General features: G+C 35.5%; 1 pseudogene; it reads left to right on the top strand.

Annotated features, from left to right (window-relative positions):
• The window catches only part of LOC132494738 (coiled-coil domain-containing protein 150-like), a 170,210-nt pseudogene that overhangs the window by 69,540 nt on the left and 83,461 nt on the right, over positions 1 to 17,209 (top strand).

Raw genomic sequence — 17,209 nt, forward strand, 5'->3', positions numbered from 1 at the left:
AGGCAGTTGATAAATCATGGTTGTGAAACAGTATGTTGTCCAGTAAAACGATAAAGCTGGGCTTCCCTGGTGGTGCAGTGGTTGAGAGTCCGCCTGCCGACGCAGGGGACGCGGGTTCGTGCCCCGGTCCGGGAAGATGCCACATGCCGCGGAGCGGCTGGGCCCGTGAGCCATGGCCGCTGAGCCTGCGTGTCCGGAGCCTGTGCTCCGCAACGGGAGAGGCCACAACAGTGAGAGGCCCACGTACCACACACACACACACACACACACACACACACAGTTCCTTTTCATCCATTTCTTAGGTGTCTCACAGTTTCTATAGTGTTATGTTTTTATAGTTTTATATTAGAGAATATATGTAAGGGGCAATATTAGGGTAGGAGATTAAGAAGTACAGACTACTGTGTATAAAATAAGCTACAAGGATATATTGTACATTACATGGAATATAGCCGATATTTTATAATAACTCTAAATGGAGTATAATCTTTAAAAATTGTGAATCCCTATGTTGTATAGTTGAAACTTACATAATATTATAAATCAACTCTACCTCAATTTTTAAAAATATGTATCTATATATATTTAGATCATTTGAAACAGTAGGAGGATATGACCTTGACCTAAATACTGGTATTTCCGAGACTGCCTGGTAAGCTAGCTGTGGAAGCTACTTGGATTTTAATGACACAGGAACATCAGATCTCTGAGGGCAGCAGGATTTATTTGCTTCTGTGTTCTTCCCCATTTCAGTGTCCTGAATTAGAAATTCTTCCAAAAAAGAAACCCAGTATAAAAAGTAAAGTGCTTTATAGATGAGAACATGCCATCTGACAAGTTTCAGGGCATTTTATTGCGTACTCTGAGGCTGGGGGTAGCGTAAGTTACCTGAGAAATATTGTGGAATAAGGATATTCTGTGTTTTGTTTGAAGAGAGGCAAATCGAAAATTCTTGAGTGTTCATCAGTATTTTCCACTGAGTTCTAAGGTTAACAGCAGTTTGCTTACGTTTAAAATGAGAATAAGTGTTGCATCAATACCTCTCTTTAGAGGCAGCCATTCTAATTCTGAACCTTAAGTGAATACACTTAAGGGGGAGCCATGGAACATGTTTTATACTGTACACTGTGGAAAAGAGCACCAGAAACAGGCAAAGATGAGAAAAAGGATTCTGCTGATGGAACAAGAGAGATTTCCTAAGACAAAATGTGTTTTCATGTAGCCTTTCTAAAAAAAACGAAGTATTAGCACTCAAATTTTAACAGCTCTTGAAAACAATCAGTGGCTACAACCAAGAGGAGTTTGCCCTTCAGAGGTGGGAAACAAGAAAAGATACTGAGAGAGGAAAAGGTTGATTTAAATTAAAAATTTTGGATGAATTTTTTTCTGATTCAGAGATAAGCTCAGTAATGTTAATTGTCGATTTGTATTGAGAGGGTTGGGAATAAGAGGAAGAAAATGTAGAAAAACACACAAGTTGGAGATTTGTGAGTAACTATTAATGATTTTATTCCCCCAAATCATCTTTTCTTTAAAGTGAAAGATGTGAGTAGTCAGCTTTATGAGTTAGTTTTCAAATATAATTCAGCCTATAAGAATTCTGTTAATTCAACTTTCGTAATTCTCTGTGGGTAAACACAAGACTCTTGTCTCCTTACATATGGACAATTCTAATTATCCGTACTCAGAAAGGGTTTTGAATACTAGATACCACAATTTCTTTAAAATTGAAATATTTTACCCACAAAGTCTCACTGTTATATTCATGAGTCATGTTAATTTGGAGTTTCCATAAATGCTACAAACCAAATGAATTATCTCAGTACATGTATAGGGCTATAGCCTATTTTATTTGTTGAAATAGCTATTTTAGTTGAAATAGCATCATTAGAAAAACAGGATCGCTTTTTACAAGTTTTAAGGGTTTTCTGTGATTTTTTTCTGCAAAACTTGTGACATCTTAATTTTTTCTGTTTTGGAGTGTGTGTGTGTATATATATATATATATATTTCTTTAATGAAACTTGTTTTTTTATTCTTCTGTTTTCCCTCTAGATAAAAGTTAAGCAGCTAGAAGAACAACTACATTCTTTTACTGAAACCAGTTCACAGAACGACCATCTACGCAAGTTGAATAAGGCACTAGAGGGCAAATATGCTCAGGTGTGATGAATAGCTATAAAACAGATTGCTTCTATGTTGTTTTAATTAGCTTTTTAAGAATTTGGTGACTTTCTCCCCACCTCACCGTATGATCCCAGAAAGATGAATATTCTCTCACTTGACTCAATTTATCAAAAATATTTTAAACACCCTCGATGTACAAGGTTCCACTCAACCACAGAAGAGTTCATAAAGATGCCTGAAGCAGTATTGGGACATTCAACTTGCATGCTCTGATTGCAGGATTAGGAATGTACTCGGCAGACTTTATTATAGAATAGAAGGTTATGCCTTTCAGAAACAAAATAGATTGTATTGTGAGCATGCATAGGGAACATCATCATGATGAAAGCCTCGAGAATCTCTATCATAGAGGAAGTGTTTTTTTTAATTTGAACCTTAAAACTTTTGGCAGAGGTGAGGAACAAGTATCTTTGGGTTTTTAATTACAGGCGAACGCAGAACTCATTGCCAACAAGATATACTTGCAATAGCGCACTTGAAAGAGGTAACAGTAGTGAAGGTGCTTACTTGTTAGCATGGTGGCTATTGAGACTGAGACTATTGAGACTATTAACAATGATTTACAAATTTATCACATGATTTATTTTTAATTTTTAACAGTGTAAGCATGTGTGACTTCTTTAACTATAACGTTTGTGTATGTCTACCCTTGGTAACCAAGCAACTAGAATGTGTCTTCAAATGGGTTCTAACAATCTGACTATACTGGTAAAGGGGACCTCATTAGATATGCTTTGTTTCTGCATGAGGACATACTTTACGCTAGTATTTTCTTCATTCTGAAAGCAAAGGAACACATTTTAAAGTATATTTTCCATCCCAGCTTCATTTAGAACGTTGTGTTGTTTCTCATAGTAAAGGTGGCACTCACTGAAAAATAATTCTAGGTTTAGTTGATTTCGTCTTTTTAAATTGCTGATGCTTCCAAGAAGGAGGAAGTCTCCAGAGAGGCCTGCATCTTCAAAATTACTTTAAAGCCACAGGCCCCGTGTCAACACTGTAAAGGAACGAAGTTCATCAGTTGTTTTGCCCAGTGTTAGGCCAAACCCTACACACCATGTGACCTTTGCACCTACCCTGACTTCTGTGAGGTCTTCTCAGGAGATTGGAGACTCTGGGATCTCTCTAAAGACTCTTTTGAATGCCATTAAAACCATGGAGGGAAGACTGGAAGGTAAAATAGACATTCTTGCCTCAAGACCATTAAAAAATGATGAGTCACCAAATTTTCTTCACCGGGATTCGGTAAGTGAAGGCCACAAATTAAATCATAAGGAAATTTCAGATTTATACAACAATGAAGAAAAGTAGTAACATCTAGAAAGATAACGTTTGGAGGTGTGAGTAACAACAAGGAAAGAACTTCTTCACAAACAGCAAAAACTGATGATGTAGATCAAAACCATCATTCTGGCTATTGCATACTTAGTTTTTGATTTGGACACAGAAATGTCATATTTGGCTTAAGAGTAACCATTGAGATTTTTAATCTAATTTTCGCTTTAAAAATTAATGCTAATAGTCTTAACATTTACGGTAAAATGGGTAAAGCCTGATTTTCAAGTAGAAATACATAAATAGAAGCCCTGAGAACTTGAACACTGGAAACTACTTCCCAAAGAAAACTTACTAGAGCATCCATCTTTGTTTGGTATTTAAAAATAGAAAGTACTATAGCTTGTCTTCTAGAGTTAACTACAATTTAGACCCTTTCTGTAAGCACTTTTGCTAGTGGCCTTTTCATTTTTTATAAATAATTTATTATAAGCACTGGTAAAATTATAAAAACTATATTCTTCCTAATGTGCTTTTCTAGAACAAAATCCAATAGGCTTTCAAAACCTTATAAGTGAGCATCTTTTGTACTATTCTTGAATCCTTACAGAAGACGTTAAAGTATTTTTAACGTTACAGGTTAAAAGTTATAAGGAAGTATAATATTGAGGAAGATGTGGGGAAAAGGCATTCTTCTTTGCTGCTGTTTGGAGTGCCCTTTTCCTGTGGAGGACAATTTGGCTTTGTTTATCACTTTACACCCACAGTTGTACTCTTTCCTACAGATACACTAGCTTGTACATAAGACATGTTTACAAGGTTACTTTCTGAAGTATTGTTTGTTATTAGCAAAAGACTAGAAACAACCAAAATTCCATCAGTAAGAGGCTGGCTAAATAAATCATGGTATATCCATAGTTTGGAATACTGTTTGAAGATATATTTATCTTAATCATAGCATATCTATTATTAGGTTAAAACAGTCCAGGTTCAGAAGAGCATACAGAGTATTTTACTATTTGTGTGCAAAAGGGTTGGGGCGATGAAGTCTACATATGTATTCACTTTTGAATAGAGTCTCTCTAAAATGAATCGTGATAAATGGGCAACATTATTTTCGAGGAAGGAAACTGGGTGGCTGGGAGATTTTTCACTTTATCCTTTTGTACCTTAAGAGTAATGTGAATGTGCTACCCATCCAGAAAAATTTTATGAACATTTTATTTTCAACAGAAGTAAAAGTAGAGAAAGGATGGTCTTTTCAACAAATGTGCTAGAGCAATTGGGTATCATATGCAGAAACAAAAAAACAAAATACCTTTGATCCATACCTCTTACCATATATAAAAATTAACTCAAAATGGATGAAAGCCCTAAAGGTAAAACTTAAAACTGTAAAACTTCTGAAACATAGGATGAAACCATTGTGATCTTGGATTACACTAAGATTTCTTAGATTTGACATCAAAAGCATGATCCATAAAGGAAAAAAAGGTAACATTGACAACGTATGCTCTTCAAAGACATTGTTAAGAAAATGAAAAGCTACAGGCTGGGGGAAAAAAAAAAACATTTTCAAATCACATATCTGATAAAGGTCTTGTCTCCACAGTTTATTAAAAACTCTCCAAACTCACTAAGAAGGAAAAACAATCCTAAAAAAAACGGTGCAAAGTATTTTATTTATTTGGTGAACACACGTTTCACCAAAGAAGATATACGGATGATAAATAAGCACCTGAAAAGATGTTAAACATCAGTCATTAGGGAAATGCAAATTAAAACTGCAGTGAGGTACTACCACACACTATTAGGATGTCTAAGATTGAAAAACTGATTACCCCAAGTGTTAGTGAAGATGTGGAGGAACTCTCATACCTTGCTGAAGGGAATGTAAAATCACTCAGCCACTCTGGAAAATAGTTTGGTAGTTTCTTTAAAAGTGAGACATACTACTACCATACAACCCAGCCAGTCCACTCCTATGCATTCACCAAAGATAAATGAAAGCATATATCTACACGAAGATCTGTATACAACTGCCCAGAGCAGCTGTACTTGTAACAGCTTAAAACTGGAACAACTCCAGTGTTCAGCAGAACACTATTCAGCAACAGAAAGGAAGAACTATTGATATATAAAGAAGAGTGAGTGAATCTCACAATAATTGTGCTGAGTGGAAAATCATTCAAAAATGAGTACATCAACTATGATTTCATTTATATAAAATCCTAGGAAATAAAAGTGAATTGATTGTGACAGAAAACAGGTCAGTGGTAGCCTTGGGTGGATGTGTAGGAACAGGGAGATATAGAAGTGGGGGAAATTACAAAAAGGCATAAGGGAACTTTGGGGATAATGGAAGTGTTCATTATCATGATTATGGTTTATACATATATCAAAATTGTACACTTTAAATATTCATAGCTTATTGTATTTCAACTATATCTCAGTAAGGCTGTTTTTAAAAATGTGAATGTATTATACTAAAATTAATTATTTTTAAATGTTTAAAATAACATTCTTGAAATGACAAAAACAGTAGCGATAGAGAACAAATTACTGGTTGCCAGGGGACATGGGATGAGTTTGGGGGAGGGTGTGAACACAGAGAAGTAGCACAAGTGAGTTGTTTGCGGCAGTGGAGCAGTTCTGTATCTTGGTTGTCGTGATCACAGGAATATGTGCATGGGGTCAGATTACATAGAGCTATGTGCATGTGTGCATACACAGATGAATGCAGGTTAAAAAAAATGGTGAAGGGCTTCCCTGGTGGCGCAGTGGTTGAGAGTCCGCCTGCCGACGCAGGGGACGCGGGTTCGTGCCCCGGTCCGGGAAGATGCCACATGCCGCGGAGCGGCTGGGCCCGTGAGCCATGGCCGCTGAGCCTGCGTGTCCGGAGCCTGTGCTCCGCAACGGGAGAGGCCACAACAGTGAGAGGCCCACGTACCACACACACACACACACACACACACACACACACACACAGTTCCTTTTCATCCATTTCTTAGGTGTCTCACAGTTTCTATAGTGTTATGTTTTTATAGTTTTATATTAGAGAATATATGTAAGGGGCAATATTAGGGTAGGAGATTAAGAAGTACAGACTACTGTGTATAAAATAAGCTACAAGGATATATTGTACATTACATGGAATATAGCCGATATTTTATAATAACTCTAAATGGAGTATAATCTTTAAAAATTGTGAATCCCTATGTTGTATAGTTGAAACTTACATAATATTATAAATCAACTCTACCTCAATTTTTAAAAATATGTATCTATATATATTTAGATCATTTGAAACAGTAGGAGGATATGACCTTGACCTAAATACTGGTATTTCCGAGACTGCCTGGTAAGCTAGCTGTGGAAGCTACTTGGATTTTAATGACACAGGAACATCAGATCTCTGAGGGCAGCAGGATTTATTTGCTTCTGTGTTCTTCCCCATTTCAGTGTCCTGAATTAGAAATTCTTCCAAAAAAGAAACCCAGTATAAAAAGTAAAGTGCTTTATAGATGAGAACATGCCATCTGACAAGTTTCAGGGCATTTTATTGAGTACTCTGAGGCTGGGGGTAGCGTAAATTACCTGAGAAATATTGTGGAATAAGGATATTCTGTGTTTTGTTTGAAGAGAGGCAAATCGAAAATTCTTGAGTGTTCATCAGTATTTTCCACTGAGTTCTAAGGTTAACAGCAGTTTGCTTACGTTTAAAATGAGAATAAGTGTTGCATCAATACCTCTCTTTAGAGGCAGCCATTCTAATTCTGAACCTTAAGTGAATACACTTAAGGGGGAGCCATGGAACATGTTTTATACTGTACACTGTGGAAAAGAGCACCAGAAACAGGCAAAGATGAGAAAAAGGATTCTGCTGATGGAACAAGAGAGATTTCCTAAGACAAAATGTGTTTTCATGTAGCCTTTCTAAAAAAAAACGAAGTATTAGCACTCAAATTTTAGCAGCTCTTGAAAACAATCAGTGGCTACAACCAAGAGGAGTTTGCCCTTCAGAGGTGGGAAACAAGAAAAGATACTGAGAGAGGAAAAGGTTGATTTAAATTAAAAATTTTGGATGAATTTTTTTCTGATTCAGAGATAAGCTCAGTAATGTTAATTGTCGATTTGTATTGAGAGGGTTGGGAATAAGAGGAAGAAAATGTAGAAAAACACACAAGTTGGAGATTTGTGAGTAAATATTAATGATTTTATTCCCCCAAATCATCTTTTCTTTAAAGTGAAAGATGTGAGTAGTCAGCTTTATGAGTTAGTTTTCAAATATAATTCAGCCTATAAGAATTCTGTTAATTCAACTTTCGTAATTCTCTGTGGGTAAACACAAGACTCTTGTCTCCTTACATATTGACAATTCTAATTATCCGTACTCAGAAAGGGTTTTGAATACTAGATACCACAATTTCTTTAAAATTGAAATATTTTACCCACAAAGTCTCACTGTTATATTCATGAGTCATGTTAATTTGGAGTTTCCATAAATGCTACAAACCAAATGAATTATCTCAGTACATGTATAGGGCTATAGCCTATTTTATTTGTTGAAATAGCTGTTTTAGTTGAAATAGCATCATTAGAAAAACAGGATCGCTTTTTACAAGTTTTAAGGGTTTTCTGTGATTTTTTTCTGCTAAACTTGTGACATCTTAATTTTTTCTGTTTTGGAGTGTGTGTGTGTATATATATATATATATATATATATATATATATATATATATATATATATATATATATTTCTTTAATGAGACTTGTTTTTTTATTCTTCTGTTTTCCCTCTAGATAAAAGTTAAGCAGCTAGAAGAACAACTACATTCTTTTACTGAAACCAGTTCACAGAACGACCATCTACGCAAGTTGAATAAGGCACTAGAGGGCAAATATGCTCAGGTGTGATGAATAGCTATAAAACAGATTGCTTCTATGTTGTTTTAATTAGCTTTTTAAGAATTTGGTGACTTTCTCCCCACCTCACCGTATGATCCCAGAAAGATGAATATTCTCTCACTTGACTCAATTTATCAAAAATATTTTAAACACCCTCGATGTACAAGGTTCCACTCAACCACAGAAGAGTTCATAAAGATGCCTGAAGCAGTATTGGGACATTCAACTTGCATGCTCTGATTGCAGGATTAGGAATGTACTCGGCAGACTTTATTATAGAATAGAAGGTTATGCCTTTCAGAAACAAAATAGATTGTATTGTGAGCATGCATAGGGAACATCATCATGATGAAAGCCTCGAGAATCTCTATCATAGAGGAAGTGTTTTTTTTAATTTGAACCTTAAAACTTTTGGCAGAGGTGAGGAACAAGTATCTTTGGGTTTTTAATTACAGGCGAACGCAGAACTCATTGCCAACAAGATATACTTGCAATAGCGCACTTGAAAGAGGTATTAGTAGTGAAGGTGCTTACTTGTTAGCATGGTGGCTATTGAGACTGAGACTATTGAGACTATTAACAGTGATTTACAAATTTATCACATGATTTATTTTTAATTTTTAACAGTGTAAGCATGTGTGACTTCTTTAACTATAACGTTTGTGTATGTCTACCCTTGGTAACCAAGCAACTAGAATGTGTCTTCAAATGGGTTCTAACAATCTGACTATACTGGTAAAGGGGACCTCATTAGATATGCTTTGTTTCTGCATGAGGACATACTTTACGCTAGTATTTTCTTCATTCTGAAAGCAAAGGAACACATTTTAAAGTATATTTTCCATCCCAGCTTCATTTAGAACGTTGTGTTGTTTCTCATAGTAAAGGGGGCACTCACTGAAAAATAATTCTAGGTTTAGTTGATTTTGTCTTTTTAAATTGCTGATGCTTCCAAGAAGGAGGAAGTCTCCAGAGAGGCCTGCATCTTCAAAATTACTTTAAAGCCACAGGCCCCGTGTCAACACTGTAAAGGAACGAAGTTCATCAGTTGTTTTGCCCAGTGTTAGGCCAAACCCTACACACCATGTGACCTTTGCACCTACCCTGACTTCTGTGAGGTCTTCTCAGGAGATTGGAGACTCTGGGATCTCTCTAAAGACTCTTTTGAATGCCATTAAAACCATGGAGGGAAGACTGGAAGGTAAAATAGACATTCTTGCCTCAAGACCATTAAAAAATGATGAGTCACCAAATTTTCTTCACCGGGATTCGGTAAGTGAAGGCCACAAATTAAATCATAAGGAAATTTCAGATTTATACAACAATGAAGAAAAGTAGTAACATCTAGAAAGATAACGTTTGGAGGTGTGAGTAACAACAAGGAAAGAACTTCTTCACAAACAGCAAAAACTGATGATGTAGATCAAAACCATCATTCTGGCTATTGCATACTTAGTTTTTGATTTGGACACAGAAATGTCATATTTGGCTTAAGAGTAACCATTGAGATTTTTAATCTAATTTTCGCTTTAAAAATTAATGCTAATAGTCTTAACATTTACAGTAAAATGGGTAAAGCCTGATTTTCAAGTAGAAATACATAAATAGAAGCCCTGAGAACTTGAACACTGGAAACTACTTCCCAAAGAAAACTTACTAGAGCATCCATCTTTGTTTGGTATTTAAAAATAGAAAGTACTATAGCTTGTCTTCTAGAGTTAACTACAATTTAGACCCTTTCTGTAAGCACTTTTGCTAGTGGCCTTTTCATTTTTTATAAATAATTTATTATAAGCACTGGTAAAATTATAAAAACTATATTCTTCCTAATGTGCTTTTCTAGAACAAAATCCAATAGGCTTTCAAAACCTTATAAGTGAGCATCTTTTGTACTATTCTTGAATCCTTACAGAAGACGTTAAAGTATTTTTAACGTTACAGGTTAAAAGTTATAAGGAAGTATAATATTGAGGAAGATGTGGGGAAAAGGCATTCTTCTTTGCTGCTGTTTGGAGTGCCCTTTTCCTGTGGAGGACAATTTGGCTTTGTTTATCACTTTACACCCACAGTTGTACTCTTTCCTACAGATACACTAGCTTGTACATAAGACATGTTTACAAGGTTACTTTCTGAAGTATTGTTTGTTATTAGCAAAAGACTAGAAACAACCAAAATTCCATCAGTAAGAGGCTGGCTAAATAAATCATGGTATATCCATAGTTTGGAATACTGTTTGAAGATATATTTATCTTAATCATAGCATATCTATTATTAGGTTAAAACAGTCCAGGTTCAGAAGAGCATACAGAGTATTTTACTATTTGTGTGCAAAAGGGTTGGGGCGATGAAGTCTACATATGTATTCACTTTTGAATAGAGTCTCTCTAAAATGAATCGTGATAAATGGGCAACATTATTTTCGAGGAAGGAAACTGGGTGGCTGGGAGATTTTTCACTTTATCCTTTTGTACCTTAAGAGTAATGTGAATGTGCTACCCATCCAGAAAAATTTTATGAACATTTTATTTTCAACAGAAGTAAAAGTAGAGAAAGGATGGTCTTTTCAACAAATGTGCTAGAGCAATTGGGTATCATATGCAGAAACAAAAAAACAAAACACCTTTGATCCATACCTCTTACCATATATAAAAATTAACTCAAAATGGATGAAAGCCCTAAAGGTAAAACTTAAAACTGTAAAACTTCTGAAACATAGGATGAAACCATTGTGATCTTGGATTACACTAAGATTTCTTAGATTTGACATCAAAAGCATGATCCATAAAGGAAAAAAAGGTAACATTGACAACGTATGCTCTTCAAAGACATTGTTAAGAAAATGAAAAGCTACAGGCTGGGGGAAAAAAAAAAACATTTTCAAATCACATATCTGATAAAGGTCTTGTCTCCACAGTTTATTAAAAACTCTCCAAACTCACTAAGAAGGAAAAACAATCCGAAAAAAAACGGTGCAAAGTATTTTATTTATTTGGTGAACACACGTTTCACCAAAGAAGATATACGGATGATAAATAAGCACCTGAAAAGATGTTAAACATCAGTCATTAGGGAAATGCAAATTAAAACTGCAGTGAGGTACTACCACACACTATTAGGATGTCTAAGATTGAAAAACTGATTACCCCAAGTGTTAGTGAAGATGTGGAGGAACTCTCATACCTTGCTGAAGGGAATGTAAAATCACTCAGCCACTCTGGAAAATAGTTTGGTAGTTTCTTTAAAAGTGAGACATACTACTACCATACAACCCAGCCAGTCCACTCCTATGCATTCACCAAAGATAAATGAAAGCATATATCTACACGAAGATCTGTATACAACTGCCCAGAGCAGCTGTACTTGTAACAGCTTAAAACTGGAACAACTCCAGTGTTCAGCAGAACACTATTCAGCAACAGAAAGGAAGAACTATTGATATATAAAGAAGAGTGAGTGAATCTCACAATAATTGTGCTGAGTGGAAAATCATTCAAAAATGAGTACATCAACTATGATTTCATTTATATAAAATCCTAGGAAATAAAAGTGAATTGATTGTGACAGAAAACAGGTCAGTGGTAGCCTTGGGTGGATGTGTAGGAACAGGGAGATATAGAAGTGGGGGAAATTACAAAAAGGCATAAGGGAACTTTGGGGATAATGGAAGTGTTCATTATCATGATTATGGTTTATACATATATCAAAATTGTACACTTTAAATATTCATAGCTTATTGTATTTCAACTATATCTCAGTAAGGCTGTTTTTAAAAATGTGAATGTATTATACTAAAATTAAATATTTTTAAATGTTTAAAATAACATTCTTGAAATGACAAAAACAGTAGCGATAGAGAACAAATTACTGGTTGCCAGGGGACATGGGATGAGTTTGGGGGGGGGTGTGAACACAGAGAAGTAGCACAAGTGAGTTGTTTGCGGCAGTGGAGCAGTTCTGTATCTTGGTTGTCGTGATCACAGGAATATGTGCATGGGGTCAGATTACATAGAGCTATGTGCATGTGTGCATACACAGATGAATGCAGGTTAAAAAAAATGGTGAAGGGCTTCCCTGGTGGCGCAGTGGTTGAGAGTCCGCCTGCCGACGCAGGGGACGCGGGTTCGTGCCCCGGTTCGGGAAGATGCCACATGCCGCGGAGCGGCTGGGCCCGTGAGCCATGGCCGCTGAGCCTGCGTGTCCGGAGCCTGTGCTCCGCAACGGGAGAGGCCACAACAGTGAGAGGCCCACGTACCACACACACACACACACACACACACACACACAGTTCCTTTTCATCCATTTCTTAGGTGTCTCACAGTTTCTATAGTGTTATGTTTTTATAGTTTTATATTAGAGAATATATGTAAGGGGCAATATTAGGGTAGGAGATTAAGAAGTACAGACTACTGTGTATAAAATAAGCTACAAGGATATATTGTACATTACATGGAATATAGCCGATATTTTATAATAACTCTAAATGGAGTATAATCTTTAAAAATTGTGAATCCCTATGTTGTATAGTTGAAACTTACATAATATTATAAATCAACTCTACCTCAATTTTTAAAAATATGTATCTATATATATTTAGATCATTTGAACAGTAGGAGGATATGACCTTGACCTAAATACTGGTATTTCCGAGACTGCCTGGTAAGCTAGCTGTGGAAGCTACTTGGATTTTAATGACACAGGAACATCAGATCTCTGAGGGCAGCAGGATTTATTTGCTTCTGTGTTCTTCCCCATTTCAGTGTCCTGAATTAGAAATTCTTCCAAAAAAGAAACCCAGTATAAAAAGTAAAGTGCTTTATAGATGAGAACATGCCATCTGACAAGTTTCAGGGCATTTTATTGAGTACTCTGAGGCTGGGGGTAGCGTAAGTTACCTGAGAAATATTGTGGAATAAGGATATTCTGTGTTTTGTTTGAAGAGAGGCAAATCGAAAATTCTTGAGTGTTCATCAGTATTTTCCACTGAGTTCTAAGGTTAACAGCAGTTTGCTTACGTTTAAAATGAGAATAAGTGTTGCATCAATACCTCTCTTTAGAGGCAGCCATTCTAATTCTGAACCTTAAGTGAATACACTTAAGGGGGAGCCATGGAACATGTTTTATACTGTACACTGTGGAAAAGAGCACCAGAAACAGGCAAAGATGAGAAAAAGGATTCTGCTGATGGAACAAGAGAGATTTCCTAAGACAAAATGTGTTTTCATGTAGCCTTTCTAAAAAAAACGAAGTATTAGAACTCAAATTTTAACAGCTCTTGAAAACAATCAGTGGCTACAACCAAGAGGAGTTTGCCCTTCAGAGGTGGGAAACAAGAAAAGATACTGAGAGAGGAAAAGGTTGATTTAAATTAAAAATTTTGGATGAATTTTTTTCTGATTCAGAGATAAGCTCAGTAATGTTAATTGTCGATTTGTATTGAGAGGGTTGGGAATAAGAGGAAGAAAATGTAGAAAAACACACAAGTTGGAGATTTGTGAGTAAATATTAATGATTTTATTCCCCCAAATCATCTTTTCTTTAAAGTGAAAGATGTGAGTAGTCAGCTTTATGAGTTAGTTTTCAAATATAATTCAGCCTATAAGAATTCTGTTAATTCAACTTTCGTAATTCTCTGTGGGTAAACACAAGACTCTTGTCTCCTTACATATGGACAATTCTAATTATCCGTACTCAGAAAGGGTTTTGAATACTAGATACCACAATTTCTTTAAAATTGAAATATTTTACCCACAAAGTCTCACTGTTATATTCATGAGTCATGTTAATTTGGAGTTTCCATAAATGCTACAAACCAAATGAATTATCTCAGTACATGTATAGGGCTATAGCCTATTTTATTTGATGAAATAGCTATTTTAGTTGAAATAGCATCATTAGAAAAACAGGATCGCTTTTTACAAGTTTTAAGGGTTTTCTGTGATTTTTTTCTGCTAAACTTGTGACATCTTAATTTTTTCTGTTTTGGAGTGTGTGTGTGTATATATATATATATATTTCTTTAATGAGACTTGTTTTTTTATTCTTCTGTTTTCCCTCTAGATAAAAGTTAAGCAGCTAGAAGAACAACTACATTCTTTTACTGAAACCAGTTCACAGAACGACCATCTACGCAAGTTGAATAAGGCACTAGAGGGCAAATATGCTCAGGTGTGATGAATAGCTATAAAACAGATTGCTTCTATGTTGTTTTAATTAGCTTTTTAAGAATTTGGTGACTTTCTCCCCACCTCACCGTATGATCCCAGAAAGATGAATATTCTCTCACTTGACTCAATTTATCAAAAATATTTTAAACACCCTCGATGTACAAGGTTCCACTCAACCACAGAAGAGTTCATAAAGATGCCTGAAGCAGTATTGGGACATTCAACTTGCATGCTCTGATTGCAGGATTAGGAATGTACTCGGCAGACTTTATTATAGAATAGAAGGTTATGCCTTTCAGAAACAAAATAGATTGTATTGTGAGCATGCATAGGGAACATCATCATGATGAAAGCCTCGAGAATCTCTATCATAGAGGAAGTGTTTTTTTTAATTTGAACCTTAAAACTTTTGGCAGAGGTGAGGAACAAGTATCTTTGGGTTTTTAATTACAGGCGAACGCAGAACTCATTGCCAACAAGATATACTTGCAATAGCGCACTTGAAAGAGGTATTAGTAGTGAAGGTGCTTACTTGTTAGCATGGTGGCTATTGAGACTGAGACTATTGAGACTATTAACAATGATTTACAAATTTATCGCATGATTTATTTTTAATTTTTAACAGTGTAAGCATGTGTGACTTCTTTAACTATAACGTTTGTGTATGTCTACCCTTGGTAACCAAGCAACTAGAATGTGTCTTCAAATGGGTTCTAACAATCTGACTATACTGGTAAAGGGGACCTCATTAGATATGCTTTGTTTCTGCATGAGGACATACTTTACGCTAGTATTTTCTTCATTCTGAAAGCAAAGGAACACATTTTAAAGTATATTTTCCATCCCAGCTTCATTTAGAACGTTGTGTTGTTTCTCATAGTAAAGGGGGCACTCACTGAAAAATAATTCTAGGTTTAGTTGATTTTGTCTTTTTAAATTGCTGATGCTTCCAAGAAGGAGGAAGTCTCCAGAGAGGCCTGCATCTTCAAAATTACTTTAAAGCCACAGGCCCCGTGTCAACACTGTAAAGGAACGAAGTTCATCAGTTGTTTTGCCCAGTGTTAGGCCAAACCCTACACACCATGTGACCTTTGCACCTACCCTGACTTCTGTGAGGTCTTCTCAGGAGATTGGAGACTCTGGGATCTCTCTAAAGACTCTTTTGAATGCCATTAAAACCATGGAGGGAAGACTGGAAGGTAAAATAGACATTCTTGCCTCAAGACCATTAAAAAATGATGAGTCACCAAATTTTCTTCACCGGGATTCGGTAAGTGAAGGCCACAAATTAAATCATAAGGAAATTTCAGATTTATACAACAATGAAGAAAAGTAGTAACATCTAGAAAGATAACGTTTGGAGGTGTGAGTAACAACAAGGAAAGAACTTCTTCACAAACAGCAAAAACTGATGATGTAGATCAAAACCATCATTCTGGCTATTGCATACTTAGTTTTTGATTTGGACACAGAAATGTCATATTTGGCTTAAGAGTAACCATTGAGATTTTTAATCTAATTTTCACTTTAAAAATTAATGCTAATAGTCTTAACATTTACAGTAAAATGGGTAAAGCCTGATTTTCAAGTAGAAATACATAAATAGAAGCCCTGAGAACTTGAACACTGGAAACTACTTCCCAAAGAAAACTTACTAGAGCATCCATCTTTGTTTGGTATTTTAAAATAGAAAGTACTATAGCTTGTCTTCTAGAGTTAACTACAATTTAGACCCTTTCTGTAAGCACTTTTGCTAGTGGCCTTTTCATTTTTTATAAATAATTTATAAGCACTGGTAAAATTATAAAAACTATATTCTTCCTAATGTGCTCTTCTAGAACAAAATCCAATAGGCTTTCAAAACCTTATAAGTGAGCATCTTTTGTACTATTCTTGAATCCTTACAGAAGACGTTAAAGTATTTTTAACGTTACAGGTTAAAAGTTATAAGGAAGTATAATATTGAGGAAGATGTGGGGAAAAGGCATTCTTCTTTGCTGCTGTTTGGAGTGCCCTTTTCCTGTGGAGGACAATTTGGCTTTGTTTATCACTTTACACCCACAGTTGTACTCTTTCCTACAGATACACTAGCTTGTACATAAGACATGTTTACAAGGTTACTTTCTGAAGTATTGTTTGTTATTAGCAAAAGACTAGAAACAACCAAAATTCCATCAGTAAGAGGCTGGCTAAATAAATCATGGTATATCCATAGTTTGGAATACTGTTTGAAGATATATTTATCTTAATCATAGCATATCTATTATTAGGTTAAAACAGTCCACGTTCAGAAGAGCATACAGAGTATTTTACTATTTGTGTGCAAAAGGGTTGGGGCGATGAAGTCTACATATGTATTCACTTTTGAATAGAGTCTCTCTAAAATGAATCGTGATAAATGGGCAACATTATTTTCGAGGAAGGAAACTGGGTGGCTGGGAGATTTTTCACTTTATCCTTTTGTACCTTAAGAGTAATGTGAATGTGCTACCCATCCAGAAAAATTTTATGAACATTTTATTTTCAACAGAAGTAAAAGTAGAGAAAGGATGGTCTTTTCAACAAATGTGCTAGAGCAATTGGGTATCATATGCAGAAAAAAAAAACAAAATACCTTTGATCCATACCTCTTACCATATATAAAAATTAACTCAAAATGGATGAAAGCCCTAAAG

The sequence above is a fragment of the Mesoplodon densirostris genome, chromosome 8 (assembly GCF_025265405.1).
Source record: "Mesoplodon densirostris isolate mMesDen1 chromosome 8, mMesDen1 primary haplotype, whole genome shotgun sequence".
Classification (NCBI taxonomy): Eukaryota; Metazoa; Chordata; class Mammalia; order Artiodactyla; family Ziphiidae; genus Mesoplodon; species Mesoplodon densirostris.